The 26,858-nt window shown below is 40.5% G+C and overlaps 1 protein-coding gene and 1 pseudogene across 4 annotated transcripts in view; one reads left to right on the forward strand and one right to left on the reverse strand.

Moving 5' to 3' along the window:
* Window positions 1-26,858, reverse strand: part of PDE4D (phosphodiesterase 4D) — a 1,495,323-nt gene that overhangs the window by 1,037,786 nt on the left and 430,679 nt on the right. The gene's annotated exons all lie outside the window — the stretch shown is intronic.
* Window positions 21,882-23,347, forward strand: LOC131754900 (zinc finger and BTB domain-containing protein 14 pseudogene; annotated as a pseudogene).

The following is a 26,858-nucleotide window of genomic DNA, read 5'->3' on the forward strand; positions in this document are numbered from 1 at the left end:
GGTGGCCACAAAGCACAGAGGTGAACTCCCTGTGCTACGCTGCAGCTTCCCACTAGCTATCTAATTTACATTTGGTAGTGTATATATGTCCCTGCCACTCTCTCTCTTCGTCACAGCTTACCCTTCCCCCTCCCCATATCTTCAAGTCCATGCTCTAGTAGGTCTGTGTTTTATTCCTGTCCTATCACTAATCTATTCATGACATTTTTTTTTCTTAGATTCCATATATATGTGTTAGCATACGGTATTTGTTTTTCTCCTTCTGACTTACTTCACTCTGTATGATAGACTCCAGGTCTATCCACCTCATTACAAGTAACTCAGTTTCATTTCTTTTTATGGCTGAGTAATATTCCATTGTATATATGTGCCACATCTCTTTATCCATTCATCTGTTGATGGACACTTATGTTGCTTCCATGTCCTGGTTATCATAAATAGAGTTGCAAAGAATATTTTGGTACATGACTCTTTATGAATTATGGTTTTCTCAGGGTATATGCCCAGTAGTGGGATTGCTGGGTCGTATGGTAGTTCTATTTGTAGTTTTTTAAGAAACCTCCATACTGTTCTTCACAGTGGCTGTATCAATTTACATTCCCATCTGCAGTGCAAAAGGGTTCCCTTTTCTCCACACCCGCTCCAGCATTTATTGTTTATAGAGTTTTTGATGATGGCCAATCTGACTGGTGTGAGATGATATCTCATTGTAGTTTTTGTTTTGTTTTGTTTTGTTTTTGTGGTACGCAGGCCTCTCTCACTGTTGTGGCCTCTCCCGTTGCGGAGCACAGGCTCGGGACGTGCAGGCTCAGCGGCCATGGCTCACGGGCCCAGCCGCTCCACGGCAAGCGGGATCCTCCCGGACCGGGGCACGAACCCATGTCCCCTGCATCGGCAGGCAGACGCTCAACCACTGCGCCACCAGGGAAGCACCTCATTGTAGTTTTGATTTGCATTTCTGTAATGATTAATGATGTGAAGCATTCCTTCATGTGTTTGTTGGTAATCTGTATATCTTCTTTGGAGAAATGTCTGTATAGTTCTTTTGCCCATTTTTGGATTGGGTTGTTTGTTTCTTTGTTATTGAGCTGCATGAGTTGCTTATAAATTTTGGAGATTAATCCTTTGTCAGTTGCTTCATTTGCAAATATTTTCTCCCATTCTGAGGGTTGTCTTTTGGTCTTGTTTATGGTATCCTTTGCTGTGCAAAAGCTTTTAAGTTTCATTAGGTCCCATTTGTTTATTTTTGTTTTTATTTCCATTTCTCTAGGAGATGGGTCATAAAGGATCTTGCTGTGATTTATACCAGAGAGTGTTCTGTCTATGTTTTCCTCTAAGAGTTTGATAGTGTCTGGCCTTACATTTAGGTCTTTAAACCATTTTGAGTTTATTTTTGTGTATAGTGTTAGGGAGTGTTCTAATTTCATACTTTTACAAGGAGCTGTCCAGTTTTCCCAGCATCACTTATTGAAAAGGCTGTCTTTTCTCCACTGTATATTCTTGCCTCCTTTATCAAAGATGAGGTGACCATAAGTGTGTGGGTTTATCTCTGGGCTTTCTATCCTGTTCCATTGATCTATATTTCTCTTTTTGTGCCAGTACCATACTGTCTTGATTACTGTGGCCTTGTAGTATAGTCTGAAGTCAGGGAGCCTGATTCCTCCAGCTCCGTTTTTCTTTCTCAAGATTGCTTTGGCTATTCGGGGTCTTTTGTGTTTCCATACAAATTGTGAAATTCTTTGTTCTAGTTCTGTAAAAAATGCCAGTGGTAATTTGATAGGGATTGCATTGAATCTGTAGATTTGCTTTGGGTAATAGAGTCATTTTCACTATGTTGATTCTTCCAATCCAAGAACATGGTATATTTCTCCACCTATTTGTATCATCTTTAATTTCTTTCATCAGTGTCTTATAGTTTTCTGCATACAAGTATTTTGTCTCCTTGGGTAGGTTTATTCCTAGATATTTTATTCTTTTTGTTGCAATGGTAAATGGGATTGTTTTCTTGATTTCACTCTCAGATTTTTCATCATTAGTGTATAAGAATGCCAGAGATTTCTGTGCATTAATTTTGTATCCTGCTACTTTATCAAATTCATTGATTAGCTCTAATAGTTTTCTGGTAGCATCCTTAGGATTCTCTATGTGTAGTATCATGTCATCTGCAAACAGTGACAGCTTTACTTCTTCTTTTCCTATTTGGATTCCTTTTATTTCTTTTTTTTCTCTGATTGCTGTGGCTAGAACTTCCAAAACTATGTTGAATAAAAGTGGTGAGAGTGGGCAACCTTGTCTTGTTCCTGATCTTAGTGTAAATGGTTTCAGTTTTTCACCATTGAGAAGGATGCTGGATGTGGGTTTGCCATATCTGGCCTTTATTATGTTGAGGAAAGTTCCCTCTATGCCTACTTTCTGCGGGGTTTTTATCATAAATGGGTGTTGAATTTTGTGGAAAGCTTTCTCTGCATCTATTGAGATGATCATATGGTTTTTCTTCTTCAGTTTGTTGATATGGTGTATCACGTTGATTCATTTCCGTATATTGAAGAATCCTTGCATTCCTGGAATAAACCCCACTTGATCATGGTGTATGATCCTTTTAATGTGCTGTTGGATTCTGATTGCTAGTATTTTGTGGAGGATTTTTGCATCTATGTTCATCAGTGATATTGGCCTGTAGTTTTCTTTCTTTGTGACGTCTTTGTCTGGTTTTGGTATCACGGTGATGGTGGCCTCATGGAATGAGTTTGGGAGTGTTCCTCCCTCTGCTATCTTTTGGAAGAGTTTGAGAAGGATAGGTGTTAGCTCTACTCTAAATGTTTCATAGAATTCGCATGTGAAGCCATCTGGTCCTGGGCTTTTGTTTGTTGGAAGATTTTTAATCACAGTTTCAATTTCAGTGCTTCTGATTGGTCTGTTCATATTTTCTATTTCTTCCTGGTTCAGTCTTGGCAGCTTGTGCATTTCTAAGAATTTGTCCATTTCTTCCAGGTTTTCCTTTTTATTGGCATAGAGTTGCTTGTAGTAATCTCTCATAATCTTTGTATTTCTGCAGTGTCAGTTGTTACTTCTCCTTTTTCATTTCTAATTCTATTGATTTGAGTCTTCTCCCTTTTTTTCTTGATGAGTCTGGCTAATGGTTTATCAATTTTATTTACCTTCTCAAAGAACGAGCTTTTACTTTTATTGATGTTTGCAATTGTTTCCTTCATTTCTTTTTCATTTATTTCTGATCTGATCTTTATGGTTTCTTTCCTTCTGCTAAATTTGGGGTTTTTTTGTTCTTCTTTCTCTAATTGCTTTAGGTGCAAATTTAGGTTGTTTATTCAAGATGTTTCCTGTTTCTTAAGGTATGATTGTATTGCTATAAACTTCCCTCTTAGAATTGCTTTTGCTGTATCCCATAGGTTTTGGGTCGTCATGTCTCCACTGTCATTTGTTTCTAAGTATTTTTTGATTTCCTCTTTGATTTCTTCAGCGATCTCTGGGTTATTAAGTAGTGTATTGTTTAGCCTCCATGTGTTTGTATTTTTTACAGATCTTTTCCTGTAATGGATATCTAGTCTCATAGCGTTGTGGTCAGAAAAGATACTTGATATGATTTCAATTTTCTTAAATTTGCCAAGGCTAGATTTGTGACCCAAGATATGATCTATCCTGGAGAATGTTCCATGAGCACTTGAGAAAAATGTGTATTCTGTTGTTTTTGGATGGAATGTCCCATAAATATCAATTAAGTCCATCTTGTGTAATGTATCATTTAAAGCTTGTGTTTCCTTATTTTCATTTTGGATGATCTGTCCATTGGTGAAAGTGGGGTGTTAAAGTCCCCTACTATGATTGTGTTACTGTCGATTTCCCCTTTTATGGCTGTTAGTATTTGCCTTATGTATCGAGGTGCTCCTATGTTGGGTTTATAAATAGTTACAATTGTTATATCTTCTTCATGGATCGATCCCTTGATCATTATGTATTGTCCTTCTTTGTCTCTCGTAATGGTTTTTATTTTAAAGTCTATTTTGTCTGATATAAGAATTGCTACTCAGGCTTTCTTCTGATTTCCATTTGCATGGAATATGTTTTTCCATCCCCTCACTTTCAGTCTGTATGTGTCCCTAGGTCTGAAGTGGGTCTCTTGTACACAGCATATATATACATACATATATATATATATACGTATATATATACATATATATATACATATATATATATATGTATATATATATGTATCCATTCAGCCAGTCTGTGTCTTTTGGTGGGAGCATTTAATCCATTTACACTTAAGGTAATTATCAATATGTATGTTCCTATTACCATTTACTTAATTGTTTCAGGTTGTTCTTGTAGGTCTTTTCCTTCTCTTGTGTTTTTTGCCTAGAGAAGTTCCTTTAGCATTTGTTGTAAAGCTGGTTTGGTGGTGCTGAACTCTCTCAGCTTTTGCTTGTCTGTAAAGGTTTTAATTTCTCCATCAAATCTGAACGAAATCCTTGCTGGGTAGAGTAATCTTGGTTGTAGGTTTTTTCCTTCATCACTTTAAATATGTCCTGCCACTCCCTTCTGGCTTGTAGGGTTTCTGCTGAAAGAGCAGATGTTAACCTTATGGGGATTCCCTTGTGTGTTATTTGTTGTTTTTCCCTTGCTGCTTTTAATATGTTTTCTTTGTATTTAATTTTTGACAGTTTGATTATTATGTGTCTTGGCATGTTTATCCTTGGGTTTATACCGTATGGGACTCTCTGTGCTTCCTGGACTTGATTGATTATTTCCTTTCCTATATTAGGGAAGTTTTCAACTATAATCTCTTCAAATATGTTCTCAGTCCCTTTCTTTTTCTCTTCTTCTGGGACCCCTATAATTCGAATGTTGGTGCGTTTAATGTTGTCCCAGAGGTCTCTAAGACTGTCCTCAGTTCTTTTCATTCTTTTTTCTTTCTTCTGCTCTGCAGTAGTTATTTCCACTATTTTATCTTCCAGGTCACTTATCCGTCCTTCTGCCTCAGTTATTCTGCTATTGATCCCATCTAGAGTATTTTTAATTTCATTTATTGTGCTGCTCATTGTTGCTTGCTTCCTCTTTATTTCTTCTAGGTCCTTGTTAACTGTTTCTTGCAATTTATCCATTCTATTTCCAAGATTTTGAATCATCTTTACTACCATTATTCTGAATTCTTTTTCAGGGAGACTGACTATTTCCTCTTCATTTGTTAGGTCTGGTGTGTTTTTATCTTGCTCCTTCATCTGCTGTGTGTTTTTCTGTCTTCTCATTTTGCTTATCTTACTGTGTTTGGGGTCTCCTTTTTGCAGGCTGCAGGTTCGTAGTTCCCGTTGTTTTTGGTGGCTGTCCCCAGTGGCTAAGGTTGGTTCAGTGAGTTGAGTAGGTTTCCTGGTTGGGGGGACTAGTGCCTGTGTTCTGGTGGATGAGACTGGATCTTGTCTTTCTGGTGGGCAGGTCCACGTCTGGTAGTGTGTTTTGGGATGTTGGTAGCCTTATTATGATTTTAGGCAGCCTCTTTGCTAATGGGTGGGGCTGTAGACCTGTCTTGCTCTTTGTTGGGCATAGGGTGTCCAGCACTGCTCATTGCTGGTCCTTGAGTGAAGCTGGGTCTTGGTGTTGAGATGCAGATCTCTGGGAGATTTTCGCCGTTTGATATTGCGTGGACCTGGGAGGTCTCTTGTGGACCAGTGTCCTGAGGTTGGTTCTCCCACCTCAGAGACACAGCCCTGGTGCCTGGCTGGGGTGTCAAGAGCCTTTAATCCACATGGCTCAAAATAAAAGGGAGAAAAAAATAGAAAGGAAAGGAAAGGAAAGGAAGGAAGGAAGGAAGGAGGAAGGAAGGAAGGAAGAGAGGAAGGAAGAAAGGAAGGGAAGGAGAAAGGAAGGAAGAAATGAAGGAAGGAAGAAAGCAAGAAAGGAAAGAAGGAAGGAGGAGAGGAAGGAAAGGGAGGAAGGAAGAGAGGAAGGAAGGGAGGAAGAAAGGGAGGAAGGAAGGAGGAAGAAAGGGAGGAAGAAAGGAAGGAAGGGAGGAAGGAGGGGAGGATGGAAGGAAGGAGGGAAGAAAGGAAGGAAGAAAGGAAGAAAGAAAGGGAGAAGACAAAATAAAGTAGGATAAAATATAGTTATTAATATAAAAATAATTATTGAGAAGAAAACTTTCTTTAACAAAAAAAAAAAAACGAAAAACAAAAAAAAACGGGTCGGTCTAACCCTAGGACAAATGGTGCAAGCAAAGCTATACAGACAAAATCTCACACAGCAGCACACACATACACACTCACAAAAAGAAAAAAGGGGAAAATAATAGTATGTCTTGCTCCGAAAGTCCCCCTCCTCAACTTGGGATATTTTGCTGTCTATTCAGGTTTTCCACAGATGCAGGGCACTTCAAGTTGATTGTGGAGCTTTAATCCGCTGATTCTGAGGCTGCTGGGAGAGACCTCCCCCTCTCCTCTTTGTTCGCACAGCTCCTGGGGTTCAGCTTTGGACTTGGCCCCGCCTCTGCGTGTAGGTCGTCCGAGGGCATCTGCCCTTCGCTCAGACAGGACGGGGCTAAAGGAGCAGCTGATTCGGGGGCTCTGGCACAGGCCGGGGGGAGGGAGGGGCACGGATGCGGGGCTAGCCTGCGGTGGCAGAGGCCAGTGTGACGCTGCACCGGCCCGAGGCGCGCCATGCGTTCTCCCGGGGAAGCTGTCCCTGGATCACGGGGCCCCGGCAGTGGCAGGCTGCACAGGCTCCCGGGAGGGGCGGTGTGGAGAGGGACCTGTGCTCAGACACAGGCCTCTTGGTGGCGGCAGCAGCAACCCTAGAGTCCCACACCCGTCTCTACTGTCCGTGCTGACAGCCGCGGCTCGCGCCCGTTTCTAGAGCTCCTTTACGAGGTGCCCTTAATCCCCACTCCTCGCGCCCCAGGAAGCAAAGAGGCAAGAAAAAGTCTCCAGTCTCTTCGGCAGCTCCGCGCCCGTTTCTGGAGCTCCTTTACGCGGTGCGCTTAATCCCCTCTCCTCTCGCACCAGGAGACAAAGAGACAAGAAAAAGTCTCCTGCCTCTTCGGCAGCTCCAGACTTCAACCGGACTCCCTCCCGGCTAGCCGTGGTGCACTAACCCCTTAAGGCTGTTTTCACTCTGCCAACTCCAGACCTTTCCCTGGGATCCGACTGAAGCCCGAGCCTCAGCTCCCGGCCCCCGCCCGCCCTGGTGGGTGAGCAGACAAGCCTCTCGGGCTGGTGAGTGCTGGTCGGCACCGATCCTCTGTGCGGGAATCTCTCCGCTTTGCCCTCCGCACCCTGTGGCTGAGCTGTCCTCCGCGGCTCCGGAGCTTCCCCCTCCGCCACCCGCAGTCTCCGCCTGTGAAGGGGCTTCTAGTGTGTGGGAACCTTTCCTCCTTCACGGCTCCCTCCCACTGGTGCAGGTCCCGTCCCTATTCTTTTGTCTCTGTTTATTCGTTTTTCTTGTGCCCTACCCAGGTACGTGGGGAGTTTCTTGCCTTTTGGGAGGTCTGAGGTCTTATGCCAGCGTTCGGTGGGTGTTCTATAGGAGAGGTTCCACATGTAGATGTATTTCTGATGTCTCTGTGAGGAGGAAGGTGATCTCCGCATCTTACTCTTCCGCCATCTTCTCGCCTCTCCCTTCAACAGTTTACTAATTATTTTTTAAAGATTTCCTTACTTTGATATTTTTTACTTCCTTTAGTTCTAAGCTTCTTTTCTTAATTTTTAATTTAACTTTCTTTACATGTTCATTTTCACTACATAAGTCTACTCTTTTAATATTTTATCTGCTTTAATTTTATTTCTAACCTTTGGCTTCATTTGCATCTAACTTTTTATGTCCTCCTCTTCTTTCCTTCTATTTTTCCACAGGCTTATAATCAGAATAGTGAGACTTCACTCCAACCAGGAAGGTAGGAAGCCCTTTCTCCCCAAACTTTTGTGGCTAGTACCCCTCCAGACACCCACATTCACCTTTTTAAGAACATCTCTTCAAAATTCTACTTCCAGGAAATTCAAAAGGCGACAGGTTGATAATTCTCAGCAGGACTATAATTCTCTATGGCTTATTGTTGCCTGCTAACATTTCATGCCATCAAGTCCATGTCTCAAATTTCTAAATATCTTCAGTCATACATAATGATCCAACTGGGTACACTATGCAATAGTTGGTAATAATCTAAAAGGATTTTTAGAATAGGTGGTCATATCTGGGAATAAACCCTCAATGCCAGTGATCTTCACATTTTTTAGTTTTATATTTATTATCTAAAATAATTTTGATAAATTATTTACTTCCCCATATATTTTCAAGTCAAATCTATTTTTTTCATATAAATGTAAATATTTGCAAGGAATGGGTTATCCAATAGTAAAATTGACATGTTACAATAAAATTGTTAAATAATTTTCTTAAAATGTATTCACAGAAATCTAAATGCCATAGTAATTTGGTACCATCCAAATTTTTCTTCTGAGTAGAGCTATCATTATAATCATATAGTGCATACTTATTCAAAACATCTTATAAGTTTTAGTAACTGTTTAATATAAAAACTAAAATTTCATTGGAAATTCCTCTCAATGAAACAACAGATGGTCTTGAATTTCTCAATTTGCTCACTTATTTGTGGGTGAATGTATCTCACTGTTAGAATGAGACAAAGTTCAGAACGAAATCTATTCCTACATTTTAATTCTATAGTAAGTGCTACATATAAATAAGTATGTGGGAATGGGAGGAGTTTTATTATGGAAATATCATTAAATCCCTTGAAATCCTGATACATGCCAAAAAAGAAAATACACCCCAAAACCAAATGATGTAATATCAAAAATTATTCTCAACTCTCTATCAGCTTTAGACTTGAAAGCTCCTCCTTCAATTTTGCTAGAAGGGAAAAAATTGATTACCATTTTTCCTGCACACAAAATATTGTTAATTATTAGAGTGATTCACTTTTTTAATACTGCTACCAAGACAGTATGTCAAATTGTCCCTTTGATTTCTACTGAAAAAAATTAGATATTTTTCATAGCAATGCACCATAGTGATAGTAGCGGTGGAGAAGAGTCAAATTTTTTTTTTCTTCTTTTTTTGTAAAATGGGAGAGGGTCAATTATGAAAAAGGGGACTGGAAAAGGAGAACTTGTGACTCTATCCAAATTAATTCTCAAGTAGATCTGTTTTAGGAAAGAAAACACATGTTAATTGAGGGTTTAAAAATGATGTTCTTAAAATGACCCCCAATCAGGTAATCTCTGTAAGGCCTTCACATAACCCAAGTTACACATGCCCAGTTTAAAGACCACAGCTCCAGGTAATCCCCTGATTTGACTTAGTAAGGGACTGCCAAGTGTTAAATCTTCCTGAAGACATTAATGAGAGAAGGTACCGTAGGAAGTCATCAGGCAGGCCTCAGACACAGCTCTACACCAGGTGGAGTCTAACAAGTATTGAAAGATGGTGTCACCTGCTATTTTGACGGGGTCACTGGTTCTTGCGTTTTGGGTGGGCAGGCCTGATAAACAGCCTACTTCACTGGCCTTGGGCTCCTCTGGAGATTTTCTCAGTGCACACGAAAGTGACTAATACTTTATTTCTTTATACTTTATTTGCTTATTTCTTTATTTCTATGAAGCAATTAGAGATTGAGAAAGGTAACTTCATCAAGGTCTTAGACACTACTTCCCATCATTTTCTTCCTTCTTTGCAGGTTAAAGGAAGGTTTTCCCCACTCTCCCTCCACCCCACACTATAGCAGAACCTACTACAATATTGCACAAAATGGTTTTACCCCTCAGTTCTGCCTCTGAAAGAGCCCTTCCTCTCTTCTTCCTGACCTGTGGTACCCCTCGTATGGTACCCAACACCATTTTTCCTCCCCATTTTGCTGATGGCTAGGAAGTTCCACTCCATTGCAGAGGTGATCTTACCCATTACTAGCCTTATTTCAGGACTTGGCCAGAAAGTGATAGGCATCTCTTGTACTCACAACTCACTGGCCAGATTTATCAGCATGCACCACCCCTTCCCCCCATGCAAACACGAGGGAGCAAGAAGTGGGATCCTACCCTGCGTCTGGGCAGAGGGAGAATGTTACATGAACTGCACTAGGGCTGCCACGAAGCTCTCCCTTTCTTCATTTCATGCCATTCCCCACCCCAGCCCAACTCACTGTAGCCATACTGACCTTCCATCAACAGATCCTCAGCTGATCTTTGTACCTGCTGCTCCCTCCTCTTAGATTTTTCTTCTCCCACAATTGCTGACCCTTTCTCTTTCTTCAGCTCATAGCTAAAATATTTCCTTCCCAAAGAATACAACATCTTGCTTCTCTCCGTATGAGGTAACCCCTTCTATCACTTTTTCAAAGTTCTCTGGTGATCTTTTATTTGTTTTGTAGCTCTCTTGTTCACTTAAAATTATGCGGTTATTTGTTCCCCTGATTAATTCATGTCAGTTTCCTATATTTAACTGTAAATGCCCTAAGAGACCAGCTTCATTTTGTTCACTGCTGTGAATACAGTTGACGACTAACTTGCAATTGTACAATAAATATTTGTTAACAAAGTGAATAAACCCAGAACTTTGGGGGATTTCAGCTTAAGTTCCTTTAGAAAGAAATTTCTCCCTCACCTCACACCAAATAAATTTTATAATTTTAGACACCAAATATGGAAATAGTGCTACATTTGACAAGATATGCTGAATGGCAAAACCAAAACAAAACAAACAACAAGGAAAAAATGGGTTAGGCTAGAGCAGAAACATGCAAAAAGGAAAAGTGGAAGAAGTCATTTATAAGTTTAATAATGTAAAACTACAGAATTTCATATTCTTTCAAAACAAACTCAATACAATATATTTTTATGGGAAAATCTGAGCCTGGTCATCAGCTGCAATAAGCAAGGAAGAATGTAAACACTATGGAAAACTGCGTCCTGGACATTCATAACCAAATGTACCAGCTGAGAAGTTTCCTTTCCTTAACTTTTCAAAATAGAATCACTGGCCACAATTTGTATAGTCCTCACTCACTTATTGCCTGGGCCTCAGGGATCTTTTCATATTATACAGCTTTTCCTAAAAAGTTAATAAATAAAGCACACGTAGAACTGTTTAAGGGGGGATTTCCTGGTGGTGCAGTTGTTAAGAATCTGTCTGCCAATGCAGGGCACATGGGTTCGATCCCTGGTCCGGGAAGATGCCACATGCCATGGAACAACTAAGCCTCTGCACCACAACTACTGAGCCTGCGCTCTAGAGCCCACGAGCCACAACTACTGAGCTCATGTGCCACAACTATTGAAGGCCATGCACCTAGAGCCCGTGCTCTGCAACAGAGAAGCCACTGCAATGAGAAGCCTGCGCACCGCAATGTAGAGTAGCACCTGCTTGCCGCCACTAGAGAAAGCCTGGGTGCAGCAATGAAGACCCAACGCAACCAAGATAAATAAATTAATTAATAAAAAATAAAATAAAAAAGAACTGTTTTAGGAAGTACTCCTAGAACTGTTTAAGTTTCAGTATGAATAATGAGTGTGTTCTTTGCCAATTGTTTATCTTTAGTAACTCTAAGGACATGGTCTGGCCTGGCTGGAGCCAAAGTTCAGGATTTATCATTTATCAAAGAGACAGCTCTGACCCCATTTGGCTTTTAACCTTTTGGCTTATTAGACATTTGCACTAAAGTTTAGAGCAGTTTTCTTCATTAAAATTGCAAACAGACTTTTTCAGCTAATGTTCTATAAAAGTAGACAAGCTCTAGGCCCAATTATCTTTGATATTGAGCCTTGTTTTATACTTTATCACTCTGTGGAGAAATTCATGAGGACTAATATAATATTGGTAGTTTTTAACCCATGAGTTCATGTGAACCAGAACTGGCAATGGGCTAAGCTGAATGGACACAAAATAAATTCCTCATTTAATGATTATTTCGACTGCAAGAGTAAGCATACAAAAAGGTATCGTAAACATCGAAGAAAAATTTCCAGTGAGAAACTGTAGGCATGTGCTATGGTCCTACTCCTTTCAAAACTGTAACTTAATTATTTGACATGACTCTTACATGAGCTTGATATATTCTTCCCCACTTATGGAGATTATATATATGACATTTTATGACAGGGATTTTTTTAACGTTTTGTGTGTGTGTGCATGCATGTGTGTGTGTGGAATGGGCTCATTGGAGAACCTGGTAAAAGTGCCTACTCTTCTCCTCAGGGGGGAAAAAAAGTCATGCATATACCACTTATCCACCAAAATTTGAATATAATTTCCAGAGTTTCAGTGACCCATTCGAAATAAATACGTGCAGGAAAAGAAAAACAAAACAAAATAAACAAGAAACATGCTCCAGAGCAACTACTTAAGAAGCATATCACCTTTGGTTGATATCCCAAACATTTAATTCTCTTACAGTCAGTTGTGCAGAATTAATTCTCTTAAGTAACACTTAATCCTATACACTTACACTGTAACCCAGGTTGTTATGTCAGTGGTTACGTATTACTGCAAAAATATTACAATAGTCTCTATTCAGTTGGTAAGTAGTTGGTGCTTTGAGCTGCCCTGAATACCCAACTATTAGCCTGCCACACCCACTGGATACCTGGGATCATGCCACAACCCAGCAACTAGAAACTAAAGCCTGAGTTATAGCAGGGCCTCCAGGACGCGTTGCCAACATGTAGATGGATCCAGTTCTGTTTAGTGCCCATGCCTTATGTAGTTGTTACAAAATGTTCTTAATATAACCCCTGAGTTTACCCATTTAATTTTTCCTGAGAGTAATAAGGAAGGACAAAATCAGTAGGGGGTTTCTTTAATTTACTGAAATTGGAAGTATAATAGAGCTGTTGACTTTGTCCTGTCTTTTTAAGGATGGAAGTCTAAAGAGATTACTCACAGGTTAATTTTCCAGTGGGAATGCACACTGAGAGGGAAAGGGAGTTTGGGAAGAGCAGATTCTGCGTAGATCAGGGCAAAGTGTGAGGAAAAGGGACAATAGCCTTAGGCTGTATAGCCAGGTATTTTTTATTTCTTAGCCTCCCATGCTTTGGGAAACAATCACACCCTCATTTCATAGGAGTCTGGCAGGACTCCTACTCCTGCTTTTCACTTCCCAACTTCCAGGAACAGCCAGTCATATTATCTTTCTTTCCAGGTAGAAAGAGACTGTGTGTGGATGAAGCCAAGAAGTGGTAGGACATTAATGGAGAAAAAAAGTTCCATTAATGATGAGGTGAGTCTCTGAGGCTCTGGCTCTATAGTTATTCCTCTTATTTATAAGTCTTCAGATATCTTTCCAGCTAAGATAACTAATACATTGTCATCACTATTATTTTTATTATTTAAATAGCTAAGCTACCTTGAGTTGGATTTCTGTCACTTGCAACCAGAAGAGTTCTGCTTAGTTTAGAAGATTAGGTTAGAGATCATGTCTATGTAAAAAGTGGACCTGAAAATAATGCAATTGTTCATATGACAAGACACTCTCTCTCTTCTATTCTAAATAGAAGATAGAGTGCCAATATGAACACAATAGATTTTACAGCTATCTGTGATTATTTTTAAAACCATGTGCTCTGATAATTTTTAATTACTTAGCAATAAAAGGGCATGAAAGCTACCTATTACACTCATTGAAAATACCCTGCAGTTTAGGAATACCAGACTTTTATTCTGGTAGCAAAGACACACACACACACACACACACACACACTGAATAGTTAAATGATTATGAGAATAAACACATATTTTTGACAATTTATATTAAGAAAACCTTGACTATTTTAGATAAAACAATAGGGAGGTAGAGGTAAAATTTTTCAAATAGCTTTTTCAATAAGTTAGAATATGTGGAAGCTTTATTTTTAAAAGAAGCTGTAGGCTTTCTGATAAAAAAAAAAAACTAAAACAAATAATTGCTTTGAATATTAACTGATTTGTTACTCCACCTCCAAGGAGCTTCAGAAAGAAAACAATTGTCCAATATTATGGCTCTTTAGCCTGTGAATTTTTTCACATTTAAGCATCATATTCTAGTTTTTCTAATGACTGACTAAATGAGACCATGAGTGCATTTTATGAACCACTGCATAATTATTCCCATTCAGTAGAGAGAATTATTAAGCTTCATAGCATTTACCAAAAGCTTTAACCATGAAAGGAATTTTCCATAAGAGTAGAAAACTTGTCATAATGATCTGAAAAAATAGATCATAAGGTAGCATAAGGATAAATGGTTATAAAGTGAATGAGTCGTAGTGATTCCATCTGCTGCCTAACGTACACACAACTGTTGACTCAAGAGCGCAGGGAGGGCACTAGGAACAGTCAGGACCTTTGTGCTTCCAAATAACCTTAGAAAACCTCAGAAGAGCCACCATACAAATGTCACTCTTTCTGGCAGTGAAGTTCCTTTAACTCTACTCCAGTGAGGGCTAACAGTGCATCATTAAGCTCATCTTACCACCAACTGGAACTAAGGTCAGATTTATTAATGTGAACAGGGTCCAGGCTTATTTACAAGCTCTGGAGCAAGATCCACGGGTCTGGGACATGCTGGAGCTATTGTAAACAATCAAGTGTGCAAGGAAAGTGTTGTGACCAACCATGGAGCTGTCCAGGTGAGCCAGACCGCCTCACTATGAAAGACAGCCTGCCGGAGTCAAGCATTTCATCAGGACTGATCCCAGCCTTTCCACACCAAAACTTTCAGAGTCAAACGTAAAACCAACAGATTACAAGTGGTTAAGTGTCAGATAGATCTAATGTGCTCAGGAGTTGACACTGTAGGGGTAAGTGTGTAAGTCACATAATATAAATAAGTGAGATGATGAGGCAGATGTGGGATTTCCCTGGAGAGGCCTTGGAATGATACTGTATCAAACATGAAGGACACATTCAGCACAGATCCTGTCCTTAGTTCTGTGCTAGGTGCTATATCTGACGTGACATAGGTCCTCTGGTCATCCTCTGAAAGGATTCAATGGGTTCTCTAAATTCTATAACATCTAGATATGGTTGCCATGGATGCCATGCTCTTCTGGGCTCTTCTGTTTATATTCAAAAGGATGACCAAAAGGTTTATCCTTGCTCCTACCTCAGATTTTTGGGGGCCCTTTCCTCTGACAAAAATCCCCATTTTATATCAGCACAAGGGACTAGAAAAGGCCACATATGCAAATACTTTCATGCCTGGGTAGAAGTCCTGGCTTTAGAGATGAACTAAGAGTGAAAAAAATGACAAAGTGCTGGCTGTTGCCCTGCCCTCACTCTGTCTTAGCTCCTCCCTTAGGACTCTAGCATAGAAAGTAAAAAGAGAAAGTGAATTCCATGTGTGCCATTATAGGCTTGTGCATTAGTCTTTCCAGAAGAATGTAAGATGAAAAAGAACTCTTATTTCACATACTTAAAAAATAATTCACCATGTAATGTTAGGGTGATTTTCAATTGGGCAAATGATTTGAGATTTGAAAACTTTTATTGCAAAGAATTTTGGGTGATATGTGAAATTATATATGTAGTTCTACAGACATAAAGATATAAATGGAATTTTAAAAATGTGTACACATAGGTTCTGAAAGCTAACATATAATGATTATCTCTGGATGGTGAAATCATGGGTAATTTTAATGTTCATTTCTGTAATTTGGGGGAGCTCCCCTAAATTTTGTTCAGTGACCACCTGCTATATTTATATTCAGAAAAAAATCAGTATTTTTATTAAAAAGATAAATAGCCAATGAGCATTTTAAAATATAATATTGTTGACCACACAAGTAACGCTAACTTTAGAGACAACCAGATAGATATTTGAATCTCACCTCTGCCACATGCTAACTGTATGACTTCAGCAAAGCTGAGTTTCCATTCTTCATTCATCTCAAAATGCTCATCACTGGATGTCAGTGAGTAACCTATGCATGGTGAAGAGTGAGTGATTAAAGGGAGTCCCTGATGGGGCAGTTTATAAAACACTGAAAACAAAGTTGAAGGTAACCTGAATGTTAATAAAAATGTGGAAATCCTTCTTATGTTGTTCTAAAGAGTACACACTAAGATGGCATTGGTTAGCATTGAGGTGGGACTTCATGTTTAAAGGAAAAGAACACCCATATTTAAATGGCTATTGTTATGGATTGAATTTGTGCCACATAGCCCCATTCATATGTTGAAGTCCTAACCCCTAGCACCATAAAATGTGACCTTATTTGGAGATGAGGTCTTTACAGAAATAGCTCAGTTAAAATAAGGTCATTAGGGTGGGACTTAATCCAGTGACTGGTGTCCTTATAAAACAAGGGGAAATTTGAATACAGAGACATTTAGAGGGAAGATGTTGTCAAGAAACATAGAGAGAAGCCACCCATCTACAGCCATCTACAAAGAGAAACGCCTTGAATAAATCCTTCTCTCATAGCCCTCAGAAGGAACCAACTCTTGGAATCAAGTACTTTGATTTCAGACTAGCCTCCAAAACTGTGAGACAATCAATTTCTATTGTTTAATCCACTCAGTTTGTGGTACTTTGTTACAGCAGCCACAGGAAACTAATACAGTTACTTAATTTTGCTAAATACTTATATTTTTGTATGAGCACTAGTCATTTATCTTCACCTTCATGGAAAGCAAAATTCACCAGGAGAAACAAGAAAACAAAATGCTATATAATTTTTTTAAATTATAATTTAGGCCGATTCTTCACAGAGGGAATCTCTGTATAAGCTGCTCATTTTCTTTCAAAAAGAGAAAACAAACGCTCAAATTTTGTAAAGACAAATTGTTTGCTCTCTGGCTCAAGTTTACTGTGCTTTGGAATGAACAAGAATATAGAGGATGAAAGAAGGCACCTTTAAATTGTGGTCTTTCTCATGCTGTATATTCATTTAGATGTGCTTTATAGTACAGGCCCATGAAACTAACTAAAAGGAAGTTTATTTTTACAAGTCACTGAATGCTAATGAATAATTTTAATGAGACCAGAAATATGCTGGTCAAGGCTGAAATCCTAAAAGCTAATGACTGAGGCAACTGTGATGTTTCCGTCAGGGAATAATGAAATTCTGAGCCTCTATGGTATTTAATTACATGACTTCCGGGCCATTAGTTTACAAGGAAACAGCTAGTTCTTTTATCTCATACCCAAGTCTCCTTACCAAATCTCCTCCTTCTTTGACAGTAACAGCTAACGCCTCACAAAACACCATTAAAATGGGCATTTCTAAATTTATTGAGACTCTTACTGTGCCAGTCAACTGGAACAGATAATATATTTTCAGGGCTTCAGAAGTGTGAACTCTAATTGATACTTATTTCAACTAAATGCGAAGTGATGTGTTAAGTTAAAAATGAAAGTGACCCAGTAATACTCTTCTCCTGAAAACCATAGCCAGAGAATGAAGTACTGAGCATGGCAAAGAGTGAAAATGAGAATGAAAGAAGAGTGAAGGAGAGATAAGAAAACCAGTGCTTCATAAGGGCCATGTACTACATACTGTGTCATTGAATGTTATGAGGTAGTTTTATATTTATTTACAAATGAGAAAATGAAGGCTTGTAAAGATCAAGTTATTTGCTGAAGCATAAAAAGGGACCAAGTGGAGGAAATGGAGCTTGAAGCTTTGTCTTTCTGATTCCAAATCCCATTCATATCTGAAAACTATACATATAACATATACAGTTTAATCAAAAAGAACTATGAGTTGTTTTTCTGAACTTATTCTCAACAAAAGGTAATTAGATTATATAGTGTTCAGAGTATACCTTGATTACTAAAGTTAATTCAGTCTTACCATTTTGGTATAGGATATTTTATATTTGAGTGTCTGAGATGAAAGAGCAAATTTGTGTATAGTTTATGATTGTTACCTTACTTTCTTCCAAAGACACAAAAAATCTACAATTATCAGAGCAATAAAATGATGTTAGAGATCAGTTAGTAACAACTCCTTTGTCTGTTAATATATTTCTTTATTCATTCAATATATCACATACAAGTGTGTGTGTCTGTGTGTGTGCTATATCAGGTGCTGTAATGGGCATTAGGAATCCAGTAATATACAAGGCAGAAAGGGTCTCTGTTCTGAAGTTTACAGAACCCTGAGACCCAGAAGGAAACCAAATATACACCTGCTTATATAGGTTAATGGGGATAAAAAGAGACTAGAAAACTCTGTCTTAGTCAGTTGCAACTTCACTGGATGTGAAGTGAGATAACTTACTTGAGGAAGATGACTGACTTACTCAAAGAGCAGGACAATAAATCAGAGATCAATAACAACAAAAATCCTTTACACCTGAAAATTCTAAAGATCTCTATTAAATAATTTTTAGATCAAAGCAGAAAAACAAGTTGTAATTGTAGACTTTTCAGAAAACAACTATAATGAAAAATACTATATACCATAGGCTATGTTATGTAGCTAACACAGCATTCAGAGGAAAATACATAGCCTTTAGTACAAATGTTGATAAAAAGAACAATAAAAATGAATCAAAAATTTCTAGTAGAAATAAGAACAAACTAAATAGACATAAATGAAGGAATAAATTTGCCATAAATTCTTAAGTGGACCTAGAATATTTATACTGGCATTTACTTCCCTCATCCACTCTTCTTTCACAATAAGAAATAGCACCAATGAATCAGACACACATTTGAAACCACACTGGAAACAACAGTGAAGATATCTGAAACTCCTATTCCTGCCTTCAGGAACTGTTACTCTTCTCAGGGTTCTTCAAACTTGCATTTTTTCAGACAATACCTAACTTTTAACTAAATTATTGATTCTATTGAAATTCTGTGATATGAGCTTATGCACTAAATGGTGTTTATCATTTACCTATTGCCCTACAGTGGGACAACATGGGCAAATATTATCTCTTAGGAAATGTGGTCACGTATACACACTGGAGCATGAGTTTTTTTTCTAAGTCAAAGCTGGGCCTTGTGGTGTGTGCCCAGGTCAACTCTGAGGCATTTGTGCTATGAGATGTAAAGTTCCTATGAGGTGGTCTAAAATTAAAATTCTGTGGTGGTTTCATGTGTGCTAAATGTGTCCATGACAGGATCAAGCATGCTTTCCTTATTGAGGAAAAGAAAATCATTGTGAAAGTGTTGGGAGCACAAGCGGAGTCAGAAAGCTAAATTAAAAATGGAAGCTTTTGTGAGTACTAAAAAAAAAACAAAAAAGAAAGAAAAGCACATTAACCTTCTAGTGAATATACTCTGAGCAATCTGTGAGAAGACTTTGAAATGTGTTTTGCAAAAGGTGATTTGGAATTAACAGCTTTCTGTGATTTGGAGTTTGGCGGAGACACCAAATGTACAAATTGTCAAAGTGATCATGTTCCTAGGAAATTAGGATCACTGGCTATAGCAGTGTTAGATCTATACAGAGTCTTGCATTGTGGGGTTGAGAATGATGTGACATGAGTTAGTTTGGCTACTTGTGTGGTCCAGCATGGAGGCAGAAGTCAGGGAATCCTCACTTGATGAAGTCTTAATGGTCTCCAGTGCAACAGAATCTGTTATGCATCAAAACTAAGCAGAGAAAGAGAAAGGCAAATTTCCTAGAGAAACGGAATGAATGCACATCTAAAATTCAAAGCCTGGGAAATCTGACTTAATATCTGGTTGCATCCTGCATTTATTCATTTCCAAATGAACTTATTCACTAATAAAGTGAAGAGAAAAACAAATTTTAATAATGTAGACCCTCTTAGGGTCAATTCTGAATCTCAGGGTACATCTTATACTTGTTCATTTACCTACGAAGAGAAAGGCATTGTATTCTAGTCTAAAATATTGTTTCTGAAGTATTTTGATCAACATCCAGCCTGAAGTTGGAATGGTGAATTTCTACCTCTTTGCCATCAGTAGCTAGGTATGAGAACCTGGGCTAATTGTTAGCATTACCTCACCTAAAAATTAAGAGGATTTGGGCTAGCTGCTAACAAATCTTTCCAAGTCCTAAGAATTCTATGGTATCATTTGTATACAAAATAAAATGTTTCACACAGCTGAGTTGAACCTTGGAAGCTGGGAGCTGAATCCTGAATCATTTAGTAGAGTAATTTTCTCTAAAAATGCTAATGGAATTTCACAAATGCTTCCTGCCACACCCACTCTTTTTCAGAGAATAGAAGATGAGAGTGTGAATTTATGGTAATAGAGCAAACACCCAAACACACTGCAGTTTAATTTTTATTACTATATTTTTAATTTACTGTGGATGACTAACACTTATTAGTATTCTGTCCAGCTGCCACTGACACTTGAAGCTGCTTTCTGTCTGGGTCTTGCCAAACCATGAAAGTAAATACTTTTTAAAAAATATTCTCAAGTCAGCCCAAGAAAATGAGAAGATTTCAGTGGAGTTTGGAGCTACTGAATCCTGATGTGTCTGGCATTCATCTTAGAATTCTGATCTAGATAGGGTATCAGAGAACTAAAATATAATTAATTTTAGAATTATAATAAACTATAAATTATCTAACCAGGCCTTCTAGTCCAGATGGTTTTTAATTTACTAGCAAAGTAAATCACTGGAAGTCTGGTTATAAATCAAGGCTTTTGAATTCAATCAGTAGAGAAGAAATCCTTCAAATATCCCACTAGCTATCCAGAGCTGGTAATGAAAGTGGGTGGGAAGGGATAGAAGAAGTGTGGAAGGGAGACTGGGGTGGGGAGATGAAAAATTCTGCATAATGACACTTACACTTTTACAAACAGTGCTTTAACTGAATGGATAGGATTGCATTTTAATGTGTCTGGAACCCTCCCTAGGAATCTTAAGACTTCAGGACTGAAGTAGCCATGGAACTAGTTTATCAGTAGTTAGCATTATCAGACACACTGATGGAGGGCAGACAGAGACCTAACAAGAAAGAAAACATAGAGATGATGACCCAGAAGTTCAGAACAGAATACAGACAGAAGGCTTGCTTCAGCTCTAAGGATTACTAAGAACAGGAATGTCTGTAATCACGGGGTCACATTCGATATATTTTACAATCAACATGCTTGTGCTCAAACCAGTGAGGATTAAGGCCATGACCAACTAGAAGGGACATTCATTGTAACAGCCAACCGAATACCCGGCTCTACAGTCTACCAGGAAAAGGAAAATGTCTCCTGCTAATTCCATCTTTGATTCCATTTCTACTTGTAATCTTCACTTTAGTAAAGAAGAAATAATAGAACAGAAACATCATTCACCAGGAGGTAAAGGGGTTTGCAGTGAAGGAAGTTCTTAGAGTGTTCTTGTACCATGATTCCCATTAATTTATAAGCTCCTGTGGGGCGGCACTGTGAATACTACAGGTCCTAGAAGAACACTTTCCAGAAAAATAATTCAGTCAGTACTGCTGTCTCACTGCATGACAGAACAGACACCAGCCTAAGTCAGAGATCCTGGAGCTCGCTGTTTCCTCCTGGCGAGTCAGACTCAAAAGAAATGATGATTACTGACTCCGCTTTGCTTTTAGGTAGACACGAACTGTGTAAGAATGTCAAACATGTGAGCTCATTTATAACTATTACTTTATGTTAGGATAAACAAGAAAAGATGGATAAAAGAGGAAGGACAGAGTCGGGTTCCGTGCCTGCGCAAGCCGGCGGCGCGCCTTCCCCCTCGCCTGCACCGCGCATGCACGGGAAGGGGCGGGGTGCCGGTGGGGGTGTTCACAGCCGGCTAGACATTCTGTGCTCGTGCAGGAGGAGGGCTCCTACCATCAGGGACGTGCACGATTCCCCACTCCGCCCCCTCCCCAAACTCCAAAAAAAAAAAAAAAAAAATCCAAAACACACTGCCACCCACCGTGCCCACGAGCCCCGCGTCCATCCCATCCCTGGCCTGCGTGCAGCGAGCGTGGGGAACCCACGGCAAGTGTCTGTGGCTGCGCCAGGCTGCAGGACTGGCGTGCCCCTGATCAGAGTTATTCTGGTCCGAAGAATTTGGTGTTTAAAGCATTAAGATAATAGCCTGAGTTGTTCATGGCGTTTTTCATCAGTATGTCTGAAACTATTAAATACAATGACGATGATCATAAAATTCTGTTTCTGAAAACCCTAAACGAGCAACGCCTGGGAGGAGAATTTTGCGATATCGCGATTGTGGTGGAGGATGTCAAGTTCAGGGCGCACAGGTATGTCCTTGCCGCCTGCAGCACCTACTTTAAAAAGCTTTTCAAGAAGCTTGAGGTCGATAGCTCTTCAGTAATAGAAATAGATTTTTTCCGTTCTGATATATTTGAAGAGGTCCTGAATTACATGTACACGGCAAAGATGTCTGTGAAAAAAGAAGATGTTAACTTAATGATGTCATCGGGTCAGATTCTCGGTATCCGACTTTTGGATAAACTCTGTTCTCAGAAGCGGGACGTGTCCAGTCCCGACGAAAATAATGGCCAATCCAAAAGCAAGTACTGCCTCAAGATCAATCGCCCCATTGGAGATGCTGCTGACACTCAGGATGATGACGTGGACTGGAGACCAAGATGACAGTCCCTCGGATGACACGGTAGAAGGCACCCCCCCCACCAAGTCAGAAGGACGGCAAGTCACCCACGACGACGCTCAGGGTCCAGGAAGCGATCCTGAAAGAGCTGGGGAGTGAGGAGGTGCGGAAAGTCAATTGCTATGGCCAGGAAGTCGAATCCATGGAGACCCCAGAGTCTAAGGATCTGGGATCCCAGACCCCTCAAGCCTTAACATTTAACGATGGGATGAGTGAAGTGAAGGATGAACAGACCCCAGGCTGGACCACAGCTGCCAGCGACATGAAGTTTGAGTACCTGCTGTACGGCCATCACCGGGAGCAGATCGCCTGCCAGGCCTGCGGGAAGACGTTTTCGGACGAGGGCAGGCTGAGAAAGCACGAGAAGCTGCACACGGTCGACGGGCCCTTTGTCTGCGAGATGTGCACCAAGGGCTTCACCACCCAGGCCCACCTGAAGGAGCACCTGAAGATCCACACGGGCTACAAGCCCTTATAGCTGCGAGGTGTGCGGCAAGTTGTTCATCCGCGCCCCGGACTTGAAGAAGCACGAGCGGGTCCACAGCAACGAGCGGCCCTTCGCCTGCCACATGTACGACAAGGCCCTCAAACACAAGTCCCACCTCAAGGACCACAAGCGCAGGCATCAGGGCGAGAAGCCCTTCGTGTGCGGTTCCTGCACCAAGGCCTTCGCCAAGGCGTCGGATCTGAAACGGCACGAGAACAATATGCACAGCGAGCGGAAGCAGGTCACCCCCAGCGCCATGCAGAGTGAGACCGAGCAGCTGCAGGCGGCGGCCATGGCCACGGAGGCCGAGCAGCAGCTGGAGACCATTGCCTGCAGCTAGAGGCGGGGGACCGGGATGCCCGGGGCAGGGATGCTCTGCCAGCATCCTGCATCCTGACCCATGAACGCCAGCCGCTGCATTTCGGTGGAAACTTACGGAGCTTTGTACTCGCTCGACTTAAGGCAGTGCTTGGTTGGGTGTTTTGAAAACTTTTCAAGGAAATACCGTTCCTTGGTTCTGAGCAAACAGTTTCACTGTCCCGTCTGGTGTCTAGTATTAATGTTGCCAGTAAGCACCCGCACCCCCCGCCCCACTTTTTTATGATTTCTGATTTTAATTTTGAGAACTCTTGTGTCCGGTTCAGAAGTGAGAGACTTCTGTCCCTTTTTAAAATTCCTCTCTCCGCTTGCTGCACCGGGGAGTGCACTGCACAGAGTGATAAATGAGTGAATTGATTTCCTGATCATCACTGTTCTATGTGACTCAGGGTTACAACAGCATTTTTTAGAATTTTGGTAAAAGTACCTTGTGTCGAGGCAGAAAATACGGGTGGGTGGTTGACCAATACCCCTGCGTGCACAGATGTGAAAACAAGTTCTAGAAATGCAAAATGGTCTCAGATTTATATACTTGGTTTGTTAATTTTCTATCACTGTTTTTCATGAATTTTGTGGACAAATAATGGTTGCTTTGCTGAAGGGTTTCTTCATCCCTTTTGATTGCCCATACCTACCCCCAAAAAGGTTTCATCACACATCCCGAAGGCATGTTGGTGGTCTGAGGGCTGAGTATTTTCATTCCTTGTATTCCGGGCATTGCCACTCTGCAGCCGACGGGGTTTGTTGGATGGACCAGTGATGAGAGGATTAGAAAAGGAAGTGTAGGAATCTGGCTCTCAGAGACAAGGCTTGCACATTTGCAACAATTCCAAGATTTCCTAGATCAAAGAAATTCCTAATTGATTTTGAAATTGGAATTTTGTTTAGAATCAAAATTAGGACAAGAACAGGTATGCCTCTTTGGATACATTTGTGGAACTTAAAAGAGTGTCATCAAGCTTTTGGGCTCTCTGTAGCACGTGATTTATCCATAAAGGAGATGCAGTGTCCTTCCTTAAATCAATACGTTTAAAAATTTTTAAGTGTGTAAATAGTACAGAAGCGTTGGTCTTATGTATCTCAAGTACAAGTAGACAGCTGCACTTTTCTTGCACATTGGATTAAAGTTACTTCCATCAGCAACAAACATCCATCTGTTTTTAACCAGTATTAAAGATTGTCAGACCAAATGTTTATGTTTTTGAAGTATATTTCATCACTGGTTACACTTTTAAGTGGAAGTTGACTGCCTTTTCATAGCTGTAAATGGAATTATAAGTGCTGTTCCAATTCTGGTGTATGAAACTTCTTTTTAAACATTCTTTAGGAATATAATGAAATACCATCAATAGTTTGAATTATGTTCTGTAATAAAGTATTAATTATTTTAGAATGTACCAGTTTCAAAAAATGTCAATTTTTAAAATGTATTTTTGGTTGCTAGGATTTTTTTAAAAGCTATATTAAAGTAATTTCATTTCTTAGCTTGTTGCATTAACACCTGTAATTATAATTGTGAGAGAAATTTTATTTTTAAAATTGGTGTATATGTTATGCCCAAGATTGTAGGATGAAGATGCTACCTTTTTAAGAAACTTATTTATTGGTAAATGTTTAATTTAGTTTAAAACTAATTTAATTTTTTTTCTTAAAAGTTGATTATTTTCTCCTAAAAGTAGTCCTGTCACTGTGCTTATATACTATTAGTAGAAAGGGAACTGATTGCTGTTCCTAGACTGTTTTAACCAAAGTAAAGGAAAAATAATTTAACATCTTGTGGATAGCTACTTCAGCAAATCATTTTGGGGGCCTTCGTTTTTGTATATAAAAGAAAATATACTTCTATCATTCTTGTTTTCATTTTTTCTTAGCAACCTGTCACATACCAAGGTTTCTACTAAAGTGCATTTTCTATACTGTCTTCGTCCTGGTTTTACAGAATTGCAAGTTCACCGTGTGGCATTAACCCTCATTGAAACCACCTAAGCATGGTGGTACCCCAAAAAGAAAGCTTAATATTCAGCACTTTATTTGCATCATGTAAATGTGTCATTTGTCCTATTTTGCATAAGAAATATATTTGTGTTGTAATTTCTGCCACCAAAAACAACAAAAAAAGAGGAAGGACATTCAAGGATGAGCTATTTCAAGAAGGGGCAGTAATTACTATGTCAGGTTTCCTATCATGTATTACTAGCACATGGTAGAGGAATAGGACTCATTAAACAGTAATGAAGAATATGTAGAAGGAGCTTCAAGATGGTGGAAGAGTAGGACGTGGAGATCACCTTCCTCCCCACAAATACAACAGAAATACATCTACATGTGGAACAACTCCTACAGAACACCTCCTGAATGCTGGCAGAAGACCTCAGACTTCCCAAAAGGCAAGAAACACCCCCACGTACCTGGGTAGGGCAAAAGAAAAAGAAAAAACAGAGACAAAAGAATAGGGACGGGACCTGCACCTCGGGGAGGGAGCTGTTAAGGAGGAACGGTTTCCACACACTAGAAGCCCCTTCGTGGGCGGAGACTGCGGGTGGTGGAGGGGGAAGCTTCGGAGCTGCGGAGAAGAGCGCAGCAACAGGGTGCGGAGGGCAAAGCGGAGAGATTCCCGCAGATGATCGGTGCAGACCGGCACTCACCAGCCCGAGAGGCTTGTCTGCTCCCCCGCCGGAGCGGGCGGGGGCTGGGAGCCGAGGCGCGGGCTTCGGTCCGGATCCCAGGGGGAGGACTGGCGGCGTGAACACAGCCTGAAGGGGTTAGTGCACCACGGCTAGCTGGGAGGGAGTCCGGTTAAAGGTCTGGAGCTGCTGAACAGGCAAGAAACTTTTTCTTCCCTCTATGTTTCCTGGTGCGTGAGGAGAGGGGATTAAGCGCACCACTTAAAGGAGCTCCAGAGACGGGCGCAAGCCGCGGCTATCAGCGCGGACACCAGAGACGGGCATGAGACGCTAAGGCTGCTGCTGCCGCCTTAACCAAGAAGCCTGTGTGCGAGCACAGGTCACTCTCCACACCTCCCCTCCCGGGAGCCTGTGCAGCCCGCCACTGCCAGGGTCCTGAGATCCAGGGACAACTTCCCCCATGTGCGCCTCAGGCTGGTGCAACGTCACGCCGGCCTCTCCCTCGCAGGCTTGCCCCACACTCCATGCCCCTCCCTCCCCCCGGCCTGCGTGAGCCAGAGCCCCCCAATCAGCTGCTCCTTTAACCCTGTCCTGTCGGGCCAGGGAATAGACACCCTCAGGCGACCTACATGCAGAGTCAGCTCCAAATCCAAAGCTGAACCCCAGGAGCTGTGCGAACAAAGAAGAAAAAGAGAAATGAGTCCCAGAAGCCTCAGGAGAAGCGGATTAAATCTCTACAATCAACTTGATGTACCCTGCATCTGTGGAATACCTGAATAGACAATGAATCAACCCAAACTGAGGAGGTGGACTTGGGAGCAAGGATATATATATTTTTTTCCCTTTTTC

This window comes from Kogia breviceps, chromosome 4, assembly GCF_026419965.1.
Source record: "Kogia breviceps isolate mKogBre1 chromosome 4, mKogBre1 haplotype 1, whole genome shotgun sequence".
Taxonomy (NCBI): Eukaryota; Metazoa; Chordata; class Mammalia; order Artiodactyla; family Physeteridae; genus Kogia; species Kogia breviceps.